Source organism: Coenobita brevimanus, chromosome 58 (genome assembly GCF_032717465.1).
Source record: "Coenobita brevimanus isolate Jiangsu-jjx chromosome 58, ASM3271746v2, whole genome shotgun sequence".
NCBI lineage: Eukaryota > Metazoa > Arthropoda > Malacostraca > Decapoda > Coenobitidae > Coenobita > Coenobita brevimanus.
Window position 1 is genome coordinate 20601981 of NC_137011.1, and position 19091 is coordinate 20621071.

Consider the following 19091-nt stretch of genomic DNA (forward strand, 5'->3'; position numbering starts at 1 on the left):
TCCACTTCAATGATGAGACTTATAACATTCAGTTCAATAAATGGTAAGACCCAAAATGACCTAATTCAATATTTACACAAACTCTGAGAATTAGATTACCTTTTTAGACTAATGAAATACACTTTGATTACATTATTAACACCCTTGTGACTTATAATACAGAAAACTCCTCGACTTAGGTTAAGGTACAGTGATTTAGATTTTTTTGCCTCACATAATGAATGAGGGGGGAAGTGTGTGGTATGTCAGTGTGGTGACGCATTGGCAGATTACGACTGATTTGATAAAATAAGTGGACCAGACGAAAAGCAGTGGTTGAGTCACACAAGAACTTTGCAATTGAACACACTATTAATCACTCTATTCTCTATAACTTTCAATGTGGAAACAACGGAAGGGGAAATTATGAGGCTTTACCACTAATCTGTGAACCAGAGGAAAAACAGTGGTTGAGTCATGCACACAAAGCATGCCCTGCCCTTATATAAGCTGGGAGAATTGGTTCAATTGCATTCGAGGATGTTAACTTCCGATTACAGCTTTCACGTTAACAAGTATGTCTCGCAACATTCATTTGGGTATTGACTTCTTTAGAGCTTATCGTATCTCACCATGATTACACGACGAACGAGAAAATTTGAGTAGTATCGAGAATTATCACATAACTTAATTTTAAGCCTTCGTACTGATGTTCGGATGCTATTTTATCAGTTAAGCAACGTGGGAACGCACGATGATCGATATTTCGAGGTAACTAAATATCTAGAATATTATGGACTGTTTCTCCCCTTCTGGCATTTTCTCAATTAGCATTTCTAACACGGAAATGAACTGAGACCGAATGATATCTTTGAATTTACTCAAGTAAGAGGTTATGAAGATTAAGCCAATTTAAATGTTCGTCAACTCCGCTACCCGCGTGTTTTATGGAGGGGAGGAGGGAGTGTGGTCGGCTGATGTAATAATGAGAACTACATGATACATAGAAGTTCACTTCTAACTTATCTGTACGATACAAAAGAATCATTCTTATTTTATACTTATAATACACTTATACTTGATTATAATTATTCACACTTACACTAAATTGTTCTTAATTATGAAATTACTGTTATCTTACATCTAAGTTACACTTATATCTTAACCTAACTTACTGGCACTACTTTACTACATAGAATGGAGGAGAAATCTGAAAGAAGTACACTAACTGTTGATTTCAATACAAATATAAACTGAAATACTCTAGATATAAAAAGCCATTAAAGCTGTTGGGTACTAAAGCTCCTGGACCTTGTGCAGGAGTTTTTCCTAACACAGCATGTAAAAGAAAGCACCAGAAAAAGAGGACTTGACATACCATCAGTACTAGATCTTATATTTACTAGGCAAGAAAATGATATTGACAATATAACGTTTCACTCTCCATTCGGCAAAAGCGACCAAGCAGTATTCAGTTCCAACTTCAGGATTTCAAATGCCATAGTTAATAGTAATGAAAGTTACAAAAAGATCCTTAACTACAAAAAGGGCAACTATCATGACCTAAAGAAATACTTCTTAGAAACAGATTGGGAAAAAGAGCTTAGAAGACAAGACTTAAATGTTATATATAGAAAATTCTGTGAACTTTATGAAATACGTGTCCAGAACTACATCCCACAGCACAAAAAAGCAGAAAAGAAAATAAAGAAATTGTTTAATATAGAATGTAAAGAATCAAAACAAAAAAGGGGATTTGTTGAGGAACAGGTACAGAAGACACAATAGTGACAGAGCATATAACAACTATAAACAGGCAAGAAACGATTATACAAGAATAAGGAGGGGAGGCCACAAACAGTTTGAGGAGGACATCGTAATTAAAAGCAGTGATCAACCGAAGCTATTTTACAGCTACAACCGAAGCAACACCAAAGGAAAAGATAAAATACAATCCATTACAGATGAAGGGATCACCTACACACAAGAGAAGGATATTTGTGATGCATTAAATAAGAATTTCCAATCAGTTTTTACAGAAGAAAATAGTTTTGAGAGGGATTATATAGAACATGCATGCCCACACATACTACCAGATATACAACTATCAGAAAAAGAAATACAGGAGGAGCTAAGTAAATTAGACAAAGGAAAAGCAAATGGTCCTGATGAAATTTCATGTTGGGTGCTACATCAATGTGCGAAGGAGTTAAGTAAACCATTATTTTTAATTTTCAAGGAATCCTTGGGACAAGGTAAACTACCTGATATTTGGAAGAAAGCAAACATTGTTCCCTCATTCAAGAAAGGGAACAGACAAAATCCACTCAACTACCGACCAGTATCACTAACCAGTGTTGTAAGCAAGATATCAGAAAACCTGATAAGAAAAGTTTGGGTAAATCATCTAGAAGGACACAATATGATAACAGACAGTTTGGTTTCAGAAAGGGAAAATCATGTGTTACTAATTTGTTGAGCTACTATGATAGAGTAACAGAAACATTACAGAACAGAGCAGGATGGGTGGACAGTATCTATTTAGATTTCAAGAAAGCATTTGACAGAGTACCGCACCAAAGATTTTTATGGAAACTGTACCATCAAGGAGGAATCCAAGGCAAACTGTATTGCTGGATGCAAGATTTTCTCCACAAAAAAAAAAAAAAAAAAAAAAAAAAAAAAATGAGAACAGTACTAGGGGAAATTAATCATCATGGAGAGAAGTGACTAATGAGTTCCACAAGGCTCAGTGCTGCCACCAATTATGTTTTTAGTGTATATAAATGATACAGACAGTAACATTGGATTTGAAACCTATCTAAATATGTTTGCTGATGATGCAAAAATACAAAGGAGAATTACTAACACAGACGCATGTAAAGAGCTACAAGAATAATTAAATAAACTTCATAAATGGAGCAATACATGGCAAATGGAATTCAATGTAATCAAGTTCGGTAAAAGTGGAAAAAGACCTGATTGGGATTATAAGTTAGGAAGCAAAACCCTACACACATCAGAAAAAGAGAAGGACCTAGGTGTGATTATCAATATCAGACTATCTCCGGCTGACCACATCAGTGAGAAGGTACAGAACATGTATACACTGCTTGCAAATATGAGAACAGCATTCACATACATAAATGAAAACATGCTAAAAAAGATAAGAACATCATTCATCAGACCAACCCTGGAGTATGCATCAGTAGTCTGGAGTCCTCATTTCAAAAAACACATTGATGAGATTGAAAAAGCTCAAAGGGCCGCTACAAGATGGGTACCTAGCTTAAGGGATCTAAGCTACGAAGAAAGTCTAGAAAAACTGAATCTACCTACACTACTGGAGAGAAGGAAAAGAGGAGACGATTATGCTATACAAATGCATATCAATGAAGGAGAAAGTAGACATAAATGATTACATAGGGATTCATCAGCAAGAGGACATTGCAAAAAACTGCATAAAAAGAGAGGCGATAAAGACATAAGGAAACTTAGTTTCCCAAATAGGGCAATTGATCAATGGAATGCACTACCGAATGAAACAGTGTGTGCCAAAACTGTTCATAAATTCAAGGATATGTATAATAAAAATGGTTTAAGACACGGGACAGTACGAGCTTGACACATTCCTGTAAAGATACAATTAGGTAAGAACAATTAGGTAAGAATAGACACTCACACATCACAAATAGTCACTGACACACACAGGCTGTGATCGTAACTTTCCTTCTCTCTGCAACTCCATTTCCTCTCAAGAAACACTGCAACACTGCTAGAGGACATGAGTAACCACCTTATTTGTCTAGTTTTTATACTATTGTATTGTTAGGTATAAACTGTGTGTTTACTATATATTTCTCAAGGGGGAAGTGTGGTGCATTTCGTTGCTATTCTCTCAGTCCTTATACTCGTTAAGTACAGGTGGCATCAAAAATCTGAAGAATGCATGATCATGCTGATGATTTTCCATGCATACTTTTGTAAAGCAAAGTAACCTATGTGTGCAAATAATTATTTGGGGAAAAGTTACAAAAGACGAACATACTCAGCCTACGTGCCGAAATGTAGGTGCAGTCACCACGTGCAACCCATCGTAATTTTTCAAACTTCATTTTCTCCATAACAATAAGGCTTATAACACTGTGAATTATATCATGGGCTTCCTTAACCTTTGGGCTACAAAACTGGATAGAATTTACAGAGTTACAAAAGACGAACATACTCAGCCTACGGGCCGGAACATTGGTGCAGTCACCGCGTGCAACACATCGTAATTTTTCAAAATTAATTTTCTCCATTACAATAAGGCTTATAACACTGTGAATTATATCATGGGCTTCCTTAACCTTTGGGCTACAAAACTGGATAGAATTTACATATATATTTGTTACAGTGTCACTAATAACACACAAGATAAACAAATCAGTCGTTTTTAGGCAGTTTTCTTTTTTTTTTATTTACTCGAAAACTGCTGGACGGATCAACTCGAAGCCTGTTTCTTTTGAAACATCGTGAAATTCTGCAGATAGACATGTCCTTTGCAACTGCGTGTCATGGGAAAATTTTTCATGATGTTGGGAAAGTGTGAGAAGATAGTTTTTACCTTATAAGGTTTATTCTGACCTAGTTGCTGTACGTTTATTCATCTGTTTTATGTTTTTTTTCTTATCTGATAGCATAAACATTAGCAAAGATGATGGGATGCAATTTATAACAATATAAGCACTTTCTGAGGGTAAATTGGGCCATAGATTTTTTTTTTCCTTTCCGCACGAGTGGAGCCAGCCTGAGTGAAGCGAGGTTTTGGATCTGTGTGCGGAACCAAAACTTACTGAAAATTATGGTGTCCGAGATGGTTAAGGATGTGAGACATGTTAGTGACAAGGAGTATAATGATGTCGTGGAGAAGGCTGAAGTATGAAAATTTACCGCAGGGCTTGTGCTGTGGTCACAAAGGTACCAAGTTGGTGGACATAACTAACAGAATGAAAAAAAAAAAAAAACAGCATCATATCCCGCCACTTGTCTCCTATTCCCACACCCCGGAGATTGTTTACATCCTGACGTCATAAATGTAAGCTCCTTACTTGGTACTATTAAGTACAGGAACCTGATATATGATATTAAGCAACCTGAAACTGTAATAAGCAATTATTTCGCAATCTGCTTAGGACTGAATAGGAAGAACAGTTTTATGAAAGGTGATGCATGACAAAGATTTACTAAATCCATGGGCAGTTTAGAGCTACAAAAGAAAAATAGTCACCACAAAGAGCTATTATTAATGTAAACAATGACCGCGTTACAGTTGTAAGTAAGTTAGCCTTACAGACAAACTATGTTACTGTTGATTTAGCATGTACAATACGCTGATAAATTACTCCAGAAAAGAGGATAAGTGATTATACAAGGAAGCTTTTGGTATGCATCAAAGAGAGAGAGGGAGGATTGTAATGAAACATACAGGACAATCAGTCTCTAAAGTATTCGTCTTGTATTCTCTAGTTGCAAAAATCATACAGTTTTATATGGTGTAAGGAAAACCTCACATTGTAGCAGTTAACCCATCCTGTCCAGCAGATGTTTCCACGAACCCTTCCCACAGCCGGACATTCCTGAGAGAAGTTGTGAAAATCATCTATTTTCAAACCTTCATCTCTAAGTTAATAATTAACTAGATATAAAAAACCGGTGTCATAATACTCAACAATCCTTCGACTTCAAGCTGATTGCATCAGATGATCTGTGAAGTATGTGTAGGGAGAGTGAGTGAATGAGGAATCTATCTATCTATCTATATACCTAGGCTGCTTCCCCCAAGGAAAGGGAGGTAGCCGAGACAGGACGACTCACTCTCCATTTACTCATCCATTCAAACACATTCATTCGCATCTTAGCTCCAAAGGGGAGAACGGACAGATCCTCACCGCTTCACACCGCACAAGGGTCAACTGCGCAATGCAATCAGTGACATCCGCAGCAGGGCCCGACAGCAGAACTGGTTTACCCCTGCCACATCATAACAGATCCATCCCCTTACCCACACCTGACCTGACTAGCTGATCAGACCAAATGCGGGAGAATATCCCCTCAGGGCTGCGTCATCACTTATTCATTCACAATTTCTCTTTATTTATTTCTGTCACGCACAGCCACTCTTCCTTGCTCAACAGACATCCCTCTCGCATCCAGCGCTCTCTTCACACTGTCCATCCATCCTATTCGTGGTCTTCCTCTCAGCCTTACACCTCTCACATCAGATCTAGTTATCTTTTTCACCAATCGCTCATTATCCATTCTCTCCATATGCCCAAACCATTGCAACACCCTCTGCTCAACTCTACCAGCCATCTCCCGAACAACTCCAGTTCTCCTTCGCACTTCATCATTTTGCACTCGATCCATACGCGTCACTCCACACATACTCCTCAGACATCTCATCTCCATTACATTCAAACTTTTCCTCTCTGCTACACCCATATTCCATGTTTCAGCCCCATATAATGCAGTCGGTACCACAACACCCTCATACAGCCTTCTCTTTACATCCATTCTAAGCGAACGACATTTAAACACTTTTTTCATTCCTCCCAGCACCTTTCCTACTTCATTTATTCTAAACTTCACTTCTGCATCTATTCTTCCATCCACAGCAACATGTGACCCTAGATATTTAAAACAATCTACCTCCTCAAGCAACTCACCATTCAAAACTATATTCATCCCCCTACCATCTATCAACCTCGTACACTTCATCACTTTACTCTTATTCTCATTCACTTTCAATTTCCTCCTTTCACACACCCTTCCAAACTCCTCTACCAACTGTCTCAATCTCTCCTCTGAATCAGTCACCAGTGCAGTATCATCTGCAAACAGCAGCTGCTTCAAATTCCACTCTCCTCCATCAACATTTACCAGACTCAGACCACCTAAAACTCTTGCATTCACCTCCCTTACAACACCATCCATGTAAATGTTAAACAACCAAGGCGACATCACACATCCCTGTCGCAGCCCCACTCTCAAGGGAAACCAATCACTCACAGCATTTCCCACTCTTACACACGCTCTACTATTTACATAAAAACTTTTCACCCCTTTTAGTAACCTACCATCAAGTCCATACAATCTTAAAACAGTCCACAAAGCCTCCCTATCAATTCTATCATAAGCTTTCTCTAAATCCATAAATGCCCAAAACACATCCTTGCCTTTCGCTAAATACTTTTCACACACTTGCCTCACAGCAAACACCTGATCAACGCATCCCCTCCCTCTCCTAAAGCCACACTGCTCATCACTAATCACTCCCTCTGTACCCTCTCTAACTCTCATAATTAACACTCTACCATACACTTTACCTACAACACTCAACAGACTTATACCCCTAAAGCTAGTACATTCATACTTATCACCCTTGCCTTTATACAACGGGACCACACAAGCACTTGCCCAGTCAAATGGCACCATACCTTTCTCAAAGCACACATTCAACAATCTTACTAACCAGTCAACAATAGTCACTCCACCACCCTTCAATCATTCCACAGCACACCCATCCATACCTGCAGCTTTCCCTGTTTTCATCTCCTTCACTGCCTTCTCCACTTCCTCCTTCGTGATCAAAGAATCATTTAACTCTCCCAACACATTTATTCCTTGCACCCTTCTATCCGCCACAATCTCAGCCACCCTTTCCTCCTCTACATTTAACAATCTTTCAAAATACTCTGCCCATCTCTTCCTTACTGCATCCATCTCAATTAACATCCTTCCATCCTCTGCTTTTACTCGTTCTTCCTTCCCAGACTCTCCCTTTCGCACCCTTTTCACCTCCTTCCAAAACATTTCCTTATTCTGTTGAAAATTCTCTGTCAGCTGCCTACCCCACCTCTCATCTGCTGCCACTTTAGCATCACGCACAGCCCTTCTCGCTCTATTCCTCTTTTCCTTATACCTTTCATATGACATCTCATCCTTCCTCTGCAGCCACACTTCATATGCACGTCTCTTCTCAGCCACAGCCATACTTACTTCCTCGCACCACCATTCACTTCCTTTTCTTACACCACCACCCACACGTCTCACACCACACACCTCTTCTGCATGCCCCACCACAACATTCTTAAACAACTGCCATTCCTCCTCCACGCTGCCATTTTCCCGATCTTTCACTGCGTTCCACTCATCTTCCAATTTCTCCTGATACTCTATCTTTTTCTCTCTTTTATCCAACTCACTCACTTTCAAAACCTCCCTGCCACACCTAACCCTCCTAGCTCTCACCCATCTCTTACCTACTCTTAACTTTCCCTCCACCAGGTAGTGGTCAGACATACCTCCACCCTCCCCTCTCAGAACTCTCACATCCAACAATCTTCCTATTACATTCCTAGACACAACCACATAGGCCATCAAGGCTCTATCAACAACCCTTCCACCCTCCTGTCTCACCCATGTATACTTATAAATATCTTTCTTCTCAAACAGCGTATTCCCAATCACCATCTCTCGCTCAACACACATCGCTATTATTCGTTCCCCATTTTCTTTTCTTCCAGGCACACCATGCATACCAACTACACCTTCAACTGCTACATTTCCCACTCTAGCATTCAGATCTCCCATCATTACCACATTCACATTTGCTCCAAAACTCTGCAGACACTCATCAACATCATTCCAGAAAGACTCCCTCTCTTGTTCATCTCTTTCACTACCAGGCCCATATGCACTCACAAACACCCACAACTCACGTTCAAATTTCACTTTCACCCACATCAGTCTCGATGACACCTCCTTCCATTCAATCACACACTGCTGTACTTCCGGACTCACCAACAAGGCCACACCTTCTCTTGCCCTTCCTCTATCAACACCTGACAATCTTCCATTCACACTTCCAAACATAGATTCCCCCTTCCCTTTCATCTTGGTTTCACTCAAAGCTAACACATCCAACTTTCTTCTCACAAACATTCTCCCAATCTCCTCCCTTTTAGCCTCAATTGTACTACATCCACGCACATTCATAGACCCAATCTTCAGGGTACGGGGATAACTCCATCCCCCATCCCTTTCTCTGGCCTGTCTCTTTTTAGGAACTAAAAAACAGAGGAGGGGGTCCCTAGTCCCCTCACCCCGCCCCTTTTAGTCGCCTTTTACGACACGCAGGGAATACGGTGGCAGTATTCTTCCTAACACAACCTGGCCACAGAGTAGTAGCACCACCCCATAGTGCGGCCAGGTTGTGTCCCCCCCGCCACAGGGGGATGAAGGAATAAAGGCAATTTTTGCTGTATTGCCGGTGTCTGTATGAGTGAGAGGTTCGATGACATAACTAAGGCTTAGACTAACCCTTCACAATTATAACACTTCGATAACACTTCCAGAAAATCAAAATCCACCACAGACACTATTTTCATGAAAATTTTTCCATAATCGGTCATTCTTGGTTCTGGGAGGCCAGTAACCATAGCAACGACCTGGGGGCAGACTGCCTGATTGCCTCACCACCACCACCCCGCTATACAGACAGACAGACACACACTCGTGCTCTTCTCTCTCTCTCTCACACACACACACACACACACACACACACACACACACACACACACACATGCGCGTGGAGATGTATATTTGGCTTGCATTATCGCTCAAATCTGGCACCACTGTGCTACTGGAAGTCTGGGTTTTCCATCTCCTACAAATAATACTATTATTACTACTACTACTACTACTACAACTACCACTACTACAACTACTACTAATGCTACAACTTCCACAACAACAACAACAACAACAACTACTACTACTACTACTACTACTACTAGTGCTACTACTACTACTACTACTACTACTACCACTACTACAACTACTACTATTACTACCACACCTAGTACACATACTACCACTACAACTTCCACCACAAGTACTATTGCAGATAGCCTAATATATATATATATATATATATATATATATATATATATATATATATATATATAATGCTGGATTGAATTAGGCTCGACTTCTCGTTCCTATTTCACCCAGCGTGGAGCGGGGTCCTCTTTCAAGACCGGAGCTAGTGCAATAAAGAGAGGCAGGACACAAAAACTCTCGGCAACACCTTTACACGTATATTACCACAGTCAGACACAGGACAAATCAGCAGATATTACAACACAATATAGAGCAATATAAAACCTTATCTAGGATATGTGTATCTCGCAGGATACTTGCTTTTCTGATACTAATGACAACACAACAATCCTAGTGTATCAGGAGTGCAGTAAATACAAGTGCGCGCAGAGCGCGGGGAGGGAGGGGGTTCATCACTCACTTGGAGGAGATAGGGGAGGTGCGGAGAGTGACTTAGAACGGCGAGGAGAAAGTTATGGTAACATTGGAAGGCGACAGATATTAGTCGAGAAGTTTATATGGTTTCCGCTAGCCAAGATACTTTGGCAAATAACTCTGATCCTTGATTTACACTTACTTTAGTTTTAGGAGCGAGAGCGAGTAGTAGAGAAGATTTTATGGGTAGCGTGAGGCAGGAGAGGGTATTATTAATACTTCCTATCACGATATTCATTCGCCGTAATGGGGGTATGTCTTTATAGGCACAGGCTTATTAATTATATATATATATCAGAAAGGTCCTCCAGATATAGTCCATAGATCTCGCTTCACAGCGTGGGGAAAGATGGAATGCTATTAATACTACTTGTACAATATTACTTCGTGACTAGCCAATAGATCTTGTTTCAGCGTGGGCAGAGATAGTACACTATTAACATTCCTTTCTCACAGTCTTCCTTCACAGCAACGGGGGCATGTCTTTATAGACATCAGGGGTGGCACTCGCACATATAGTCACTTAGATCTTAGTCCACATTCTCGTCCTTTAACTTCTCACTGTGATCTGATTTGCCCCGATATGCATTACATGGATTCACTGCACAATACTTATTCTAGGAGAGAGTCACACTTAACCTAAATCACTTATGTTACATTATCACCCTTATTTTCTTAGGGAGAAAGACAAGAACACGACATTGGTGATCCGGCTGAGCTAGGGGCACTGTCAAGGCAGGGCGAGCCGAGAGGGCACGGGGCGGCTCGCAAGGGCGTCCTCTCGTGTCCGGGACTCCCTGTGGCTTCCGGACTGGGCTCCGGCGTGTGGCCCTTGGGACTGGGGCCAAATAGCTCCAGGAACCTCTGTGTCAGGTCCCGGCGTCGTGGGGGCATGGAGAGGTCTCACCCAGGTGTTCTGGGGAGGACTGAGAGAGACGGTGGGCTGCGGTCTCCAACGTCTAGAGGCGCCGTCAGGGGAGGACTGCGGCAGCGACTTTCACTGGGGCCCGACAGGTGCGTCTGCTCTAGAGCCAGGCATAAAGAACAGAGACCGGGGGAGGCGAGGAGGCCTGTCTGGGATGTTCTGGGACAGAGAGCCTGGATTTCAATCTCCGGCCGTGGAGACGTCTCTCTCCTTTGCACGCCCTCGGAGCGACCGTAGATAGTCTCACGAGGCTGGGAGCGACCATAGATCGTCTCTACCTGAACACTGGGGGAGCGACCATTGATCGTCTCTACCTGGACACTGTGGGAGCGACCATTGATCGTCTCTACCTGGACACTGTGGGAGCGACCATTGATCGTCTCTACCGGAACACTAAGGGAGCGACCATTGCTTGTCTCTACCTGGACACTGTGGGAGCGACCATTGATCGTCTCTACCTGAGCACTATGGGAGCGACCATTGATCGTCTCTACCGGAACACTAAGGGAGCGACCATTGATCGTCTCTACCTGGACACTGTGGAAGCGACCATTGATCGTCTCTACCTGAGCACTATGGGAGCAACCATTGATCGTCTCTACCTGGACACTGTGGGAGCCACCATTGATCATCTCTACCTTGACACTGTGGGAGCGACCATTGATCGTCTCTACCGGGACACTAAGGGAGCGACCATTGATCGTCTCTACCTGGACACTGTGGGAGCGACCATTGATCATCTCTACCAGAGGGGCGCCATCTGGAGTTTGAGTTTTAACTCCACCCCTAGCTAGCTCAGTGATTCCGCCATGCGAAGGTAGTGTCCTTCGCCTACGGTGGCGGCGGCGTGGTGGCTGCATGTCACAGGGGTGCACGGCCCGGGCTGACATGCGTCGCTGTTGCCCGGAGTGGTGGTTGCTGGTGGCGGCTACCCCGTGGGGTCCGTGTGGGGGTGTCGGCATGTTTGTGGGCAAACTCTGTTGTTCCTGGTTCGCCCTGTCGTCGGGGATACTATGGTATTCTTCAGGAGCACTGTTAAAGCCACGCATTTCAAAATATATATATATATATATATATATATATATATATATATATATATATATATATAAATATATATATATATATATATATATATATATATATAATGTGAACAAAGCACAGTTAGATATTTACATACTGTCCATTATCGGAAATACCACTATGACTTTTTCTTTCCTGTGATTTGTATTTTTTCATCGTAACAAATATGTATAAACAAATATTTTCAGTGTAAAATAGGGCAACGACGTTATCATGAAACAAACTTTCTGCTTCCATTATTCACATAAATATTCACAGAGCAGTGAAATCATTTTTTTCTAATTACACAAAAAGCAACATACCAAAATGTACAAAACCAACACTAACTTATACATAATACCCAGACCTCTACCACTCGATTTTTGAGTGAGAATCGAACAACCAGTTAAATGCACAGTGCCACCTTACATTCAGCACACCACCACCTCATCATACGGCGTTTCTGTGGGTGGAACGATGAACTGGCGCAAACATAGCAATGCCGGTAGGTTTCTTTGCCTGCAGGTGCTGGAGACAGCACTTCCATGCAATGCCTACTGAGGTAGTCTCTGCACTGCAACCAGTAAGGCAGTTGCTGCACACTGCCTCTGTTTCACAGAAAGCAATATTTGCCCATATCTCTCCAGAAGGCCATAAATTACATCCTTCTCAAACTGTCTGAGGGATGTGCTGGCTTGTGTAATTTCCTTGTACAGAATGAAGGCATTCAGTACACAGATGTCCAGTACATGTAAGAATACCTTCTTTTACCACTTACAGCACCTCCTCAGACAGTTGATGGTGCCGATCTGCATATCAAATTTATCAACGAGTCACATGTTCACGTTATAGTAAAAAATGGCAACAGGCTTAAAGACTGGCTGCCTTGTTCTCCAAGCGACTTTGCTTGTGTCAATCAACTTACCTTCATAGCCCATAGAGAGGACATTTACCCTTGTCCCACCACGCCAGTGAATTGCAAGGGATTTACCTGATTTTAAGGTCCTACACTCCCCCTTCAAGGTGCCCTTGGGATACGATGGCCAGTGCTTCCTTTTTGCATGGACAGTACCACACAATCCAATTTTGTGTTCTTGCAGATACTTTGCAAGACTTTGTGCTGTGTAATAATTTTCAGTGAACAGGATATGGTTGCCACTGAAGTACCTGTCCGTCAGCTTCTTGACAACTGAGCCAGAGGAGTCATGGGGATTGTCCTTCGACAACACTGAATACACAATAAAGTCTAACACATACCCAGTCTTGCAATCACACAAAACAAAAAACTTTGTTCCGATGTGATGTCTCTTTGAAAGAATGTACTGAATGAAAGCAAGATGTCCCCTGAACAGAGCAAGCAACTCGTCGATAAAAACTTTCTGGAATGGCCTGAAAAAAAGATTTTAAAAAATTTCCTACATTTCCAAAATCGAGCGAATCTTCCACAGCCTATTGGTCAGATGTGGGCACATATTGTTGGAGAAATGTAGGTTCCTGAGGATGTCAAGGTACTGGTCCCGTGGCATGTACTTACCAAATATCGGGGTAGCTGCAATATCATCCATAAGCCAATAATCCCGTATACTGTGCTTTCTTGCATAAGGCATCGACATACTCAGTGCTAGCCAAATATACATCTCGTGAACATTTGTCACAGTCCATTCTTTCGTCTTTGCACTCTCTCTTAGCTAAGAGGTTTAAGCCTAATTGCAGCAGAACTCCCTGAATGCACGCACTTCTTTCAAAATTAAGTCTATCACTGATGTTGAAGAAAAAGCAAGGAAGAATTCCACTGCAGAAGAAGACTGATTACCTGGGAATTCTGGCTGCACACCTGTGTTTGTGTCATCAAACACAGGTACCTTGGGCTGAAACCCCGTGCTTTCCTCTCAGGCAAAAGTTTCCAATCTACCCACCTGGGATTTCTGCCTTTGCCGTGCAAGTGATCTGCCCCATGCCCTGCCATGGCCCCTAGTATGGCGGTGTGGTGGCTAGTCAGCCGATTGACCACTAGACAAGGCAGGTGATGATGCTGGTGACAATGATCATGGTGGTGATGGTGATGGTGATGGGCGTGGGTGGGCAAGTGCCTGCCAGCGTTTACCTGCACCAACATAGCCTGACACACTTGGCAGTGGTGATGAGGCATGTGGTGAGGCAGGCTGGCATTGTGAGGCACACGGTGAGGCAGGGCGATGTGACGAGGGATGTGGTGAGGCAGGCCAACCTGGCGAGGCATGTAGTGAGGCAGGCCGGCATGGTAAGGCACTTGGTGATGGTGGTATAGATGCAGGCCATGTGGGAAAGGCTAGTGTTGATGAAGGATGGGTAGAAATTTCCTTGGTTGGCTGCTTTGGTGCACAACTCAGCCTACGGCGTTTCCTTCTGCCACCATCCTCCACCTCCTCCCTTTCTTCACTCCCTATCTCCCCTTCCACCTTCTCCACTGTGTGAATATCCCCCTCTGCAGGATCATCAATAACGTCTGACCCTTCTTCATCATCAGAAAGGCTGATAAACATGCAGAAGGAAGATATCGCCACACAGTGGCGAGCTTATGGTCACTCTCCTCCTCTGATGCATATATTTCCACACTCAGCATGGCGATGTCACTTTCCTCAGAGGAGGGGTTTTTTCCCGACTCACTGTTGCTGATAATGGCAGATCCAACTCCCTCCCTATTGTACTGTCACTAAGGCCATTCTTTCTAGGGCCTTTAATCTTCATTGTTGTTGAAGTCAGTGGTCGTGGGTGGTCAATAGAAGGCCCAGACACAGGAAATTCTTTATGCATAGGTCTATCCATGACAGGTACAGTAGGCAGGCAGCTGGAGCATGACTGGGATGCATGCTGGAGGACAGTCAGTGGCTGCGTATGGTGGAAATAACGACCTGAATATTCAAACAAGGGTATAAATTACTAGATCATGTATACATGACACCTGGATGGCTCCAGGAGGACATCTATACATATCATCCAGATGGGATGGGTTAATGGAGGATTACAGAATCTGTCATTAGGAGAACAGAATTATATGACTGTAATAAGAATAAACTAAACTAATTCATGAAATGTCTTCATTATCAGCGCAAAGACTGCCCAAATACGATAATACTACAGAAAGTTAGTGATACCCTTCATGATTTCTGTTATTGTCAGAACCTCTTGATGTACTGTCCGTGCAAACGTTATTCAGCTCATATTCGAGGGTGAGTATAATAATCGCGTTTAAGTTTACATTTTATTTCAGTAATACCTAAGACACAAAAAAAATATTGTGTATTATCAAGGTGACCTGTATGTTGTAAGCGTTGTTGTCCAAGTAAAAGTACGATTAATAACTGGATGAAAATAGATAAAAATAGTCCTTCTCACCATTATCAAAATACAGATTAAATCCATTTCATTATACTATGCATCCTATTCTGTAATGAATATATAGCTCTGAACCATTGCCAAAGCTTGTTGCCATGGAAAAGACTATAAACACAAATACATATTAACCTTCACAAAACATAATAATGTGCTTAACTCCTTCATATATATATATATATATATATATATATATATATATATATATATATACTGCCAGATGCCTTAATACCTTATATGGGGTGGCCACAAGCAAACCGCCTCCACGTCACCCTGTCCCCCGCCATTTCACTGCCATCCTCCCAATTCACACGCCCCTTTCTCATATACCTCTCCACTCCATCCCTCCATCTCATCTTTGGCCTTCTCCTCCTTCTCTTCCATTCCACCTCACTCACATACATTCTCTTCATCAGTCTCTCACTCTGTCCTCTCCAGATGGCCGAACCACCTCATTATGTTTCTCCTAATGCTTCCTATCACATCCACATCCACAACACAATATTTTTCACATCCTCATTTGTCAGTCTGTCTCTCCACATGACTCCAGAGGCTCGTCTCAAATAACTCGCTTCCACTGCTCTCACTCTTGACTTCCGTCCCTCCAACAGCGTCCAAACTTCACTGCCATACGTTAGAGTTGGTATCACAATACTGTCATGAAATAACTTTTTCACTTCCATGCTCACTTCCCTTTTCCTTATCGCTACCTTCAAGGAACCAGCAACCTTTCTTACTTGATGTACCCTCCAAACTTCCATCCTTACTCATCACACTACCCAAATACTTAAACGTTCTCACATTTTCCATTTCCTCATCATCCAACCTCACTATACATTGACTGATTACACCTCTCTCAAAGACCATAACTTTACTCTTCCCTACATTCCCCTTTATTTTCCGTTTCTTACGCAATATCCCAGTCTCAACCACCAAGCCTTGCAACTCCCCTTCGTCTTCACTTAACAACACAGTATCATCTGCAAACAACAGTACAGGGAGTTTCCAAACACTATCCTCTCTCACCAGGGCCACTCCAACATCCACTGTCCTACCTTATATATATTTTATAACCCCATCCATATAGAGATTGAACAACCATGGAGACATGACACATCCCTGTTTCAACTCAACCTTCAAATAGAAAACCTCACTCAGTTCACTATCCACACGCACTGCAGCCATAGCATCCTCATACATACACTTCACAGCATTCAACAGCATCCCATCTACTCCATATATTCTTAATACTTTCCACAATCCTTATCTATCCACCCTGTCATATACTTTCTCCAAATCCATCAAGGCCACATATAACTTCTTTCCCTTCTCTGGAAACTTTTCCACTGAAGATCTAAGAATGATTATCTGATATACACAACTTCTTCCCATCCTAAAGCCTCCCTGTTCTTCTCCAACTAATTCCTCTGTTATTTCCTTAACTCTGTCAATAAGTATCCTGCCATATACTTTTCCTATTACACTAAGAAGACAAATGCCCCTATGATTCCAACACACATCTTTTTTCTCTTTCCCTATACCTGACTTCCAATCCTCCGGGACTCTATCTTCCTCTCAGGCCAATCTGCACATCTTCCGCATCCATTCTACTACTATGTCTACCCCATGCTTCAGCATTTCATCACACACTCCACCAATTCCTGGGGCTTTCCCCATTTTGACTTTCTTCATTGCTTCCACAACTTCCATCCTACTGATTTCTTTCTGTCTTCTCACCTCCCTCCTTCTCCCAGCCATTCCCCAGCCACTTGTACTCGCATTACTTTCATTCTCTATGTTTAACAATTAATTAACTTGTTCTCTTCATCTGCACACTTTTTCTCCTTTCTCAACCAGTAATCTACCATTCTTATATTTCACTCCCCTACTAACTTTACTGCCACCCTGTCTGACTCTCTTTTCCTCTTTCCGGAACATTTTCTTACATTCCCTCCATTTGACACTCAAAATCCTTCCAAATTCATCATCCACTCTCTTCTTACTCTCTCTTACTATTCTTTTCACCTTTCTCTTCCTTTTGACATTTAACTCTCTCCCCTGTCAACTTTTTCCACACCTCTATTTGTCATCCATTCATTATATGTTATTTTCTTTCATTGCCTGTCTCACCTCTTCATTCCACCTTGCTGTTCCTTGCACCTGCTTTCATCTTCTCTTCACCCAACACACCACCTCACAAGCTGCACATACTTCTGTGAATAACTTGCACACACCTTCCACATCCTCCATCTGCCCCAGTTCATATTTACCCAATCGTTCTTCCATTTTTCTCTTATATTCTGCCTTTTTCACATTCTCTTGTAACCTTTCCACTCTCCTTGTATATACTCCTTCGTCCCATCCTTCCTTTCTTCTATTTCTCCATTTTACTTGGACCTTGATCCTGACCACCACTTGGTGGTGATCAGAAAGTCCAGTCCCCCAGCCTCTATATGTTTTTGCATCCATTACACATCTTCGCATCCTTTCATCCACACACACATAACCAATCATTGTCTTCCTTTCATTCAGTTCACCATCCACCCTTCTCGTCACTCGCCATGTACACCTGTGGATCATTTTGTGCCTGAAGAGGGTAATGGCTATCGCCAACCCCCTCCTGGGACAAATGTCCACTAAAGCACTGCCAATATCATCTATCTCAGCAGTCATACCTCACTCACCAACTGCTCCATCCACCTTCACATTCCCTACTTTACCATTCATATCACCAATCAAAAACACTTTCATTCCTTTCAAACCTTTCCATGTACATTTCCACATTTGTCCAGAACTCTTCTCTCACTCTGCTTGCACAATCTTGCATTGGTACATACACTCACACAATCGCCCACATTTGTAGTCCAACTTTCAGTCTTACCCACACAGTCCTTGAGCCAACTGATCTATACTCTCTTATATTCTCCTTCTATCTGTTACTCACAACAATATGCACTCCTTCTTTTGCCCTCTCATTTTCATCCACTCCGGCACATATACCCCATCCATACCCCCATTCTCTCACACTCTCACCTCTCCATTTAGTTTCAGTTAATCCACATACATCCACTTTCACATCCTCAAGCACCTGGATAATCTCTCTCTCTTTCATCTCATCATTTGAACCTCTTACATTCCACATCGCCATCCGTATCACGTCCTGTGTTCGGTGCTTAGTCATCTTTAGGTCAGTCCTGGTCCGAGGCGTCTTGTTCATATTTTTAGTTAGTTATTTTCCAGGGATGGGAACTAACCCTCCTCCAACCCACTTGTTGTCACATAGGGAACACGTGTCAGTTGGGTATAAGGTTACTGCCAAGTGCTGTAAATGATTTCCTGGTTTATAGGAAATCATATGGCTTACCACTCGATGCAGAACTACCCTAAAAACAGGGTA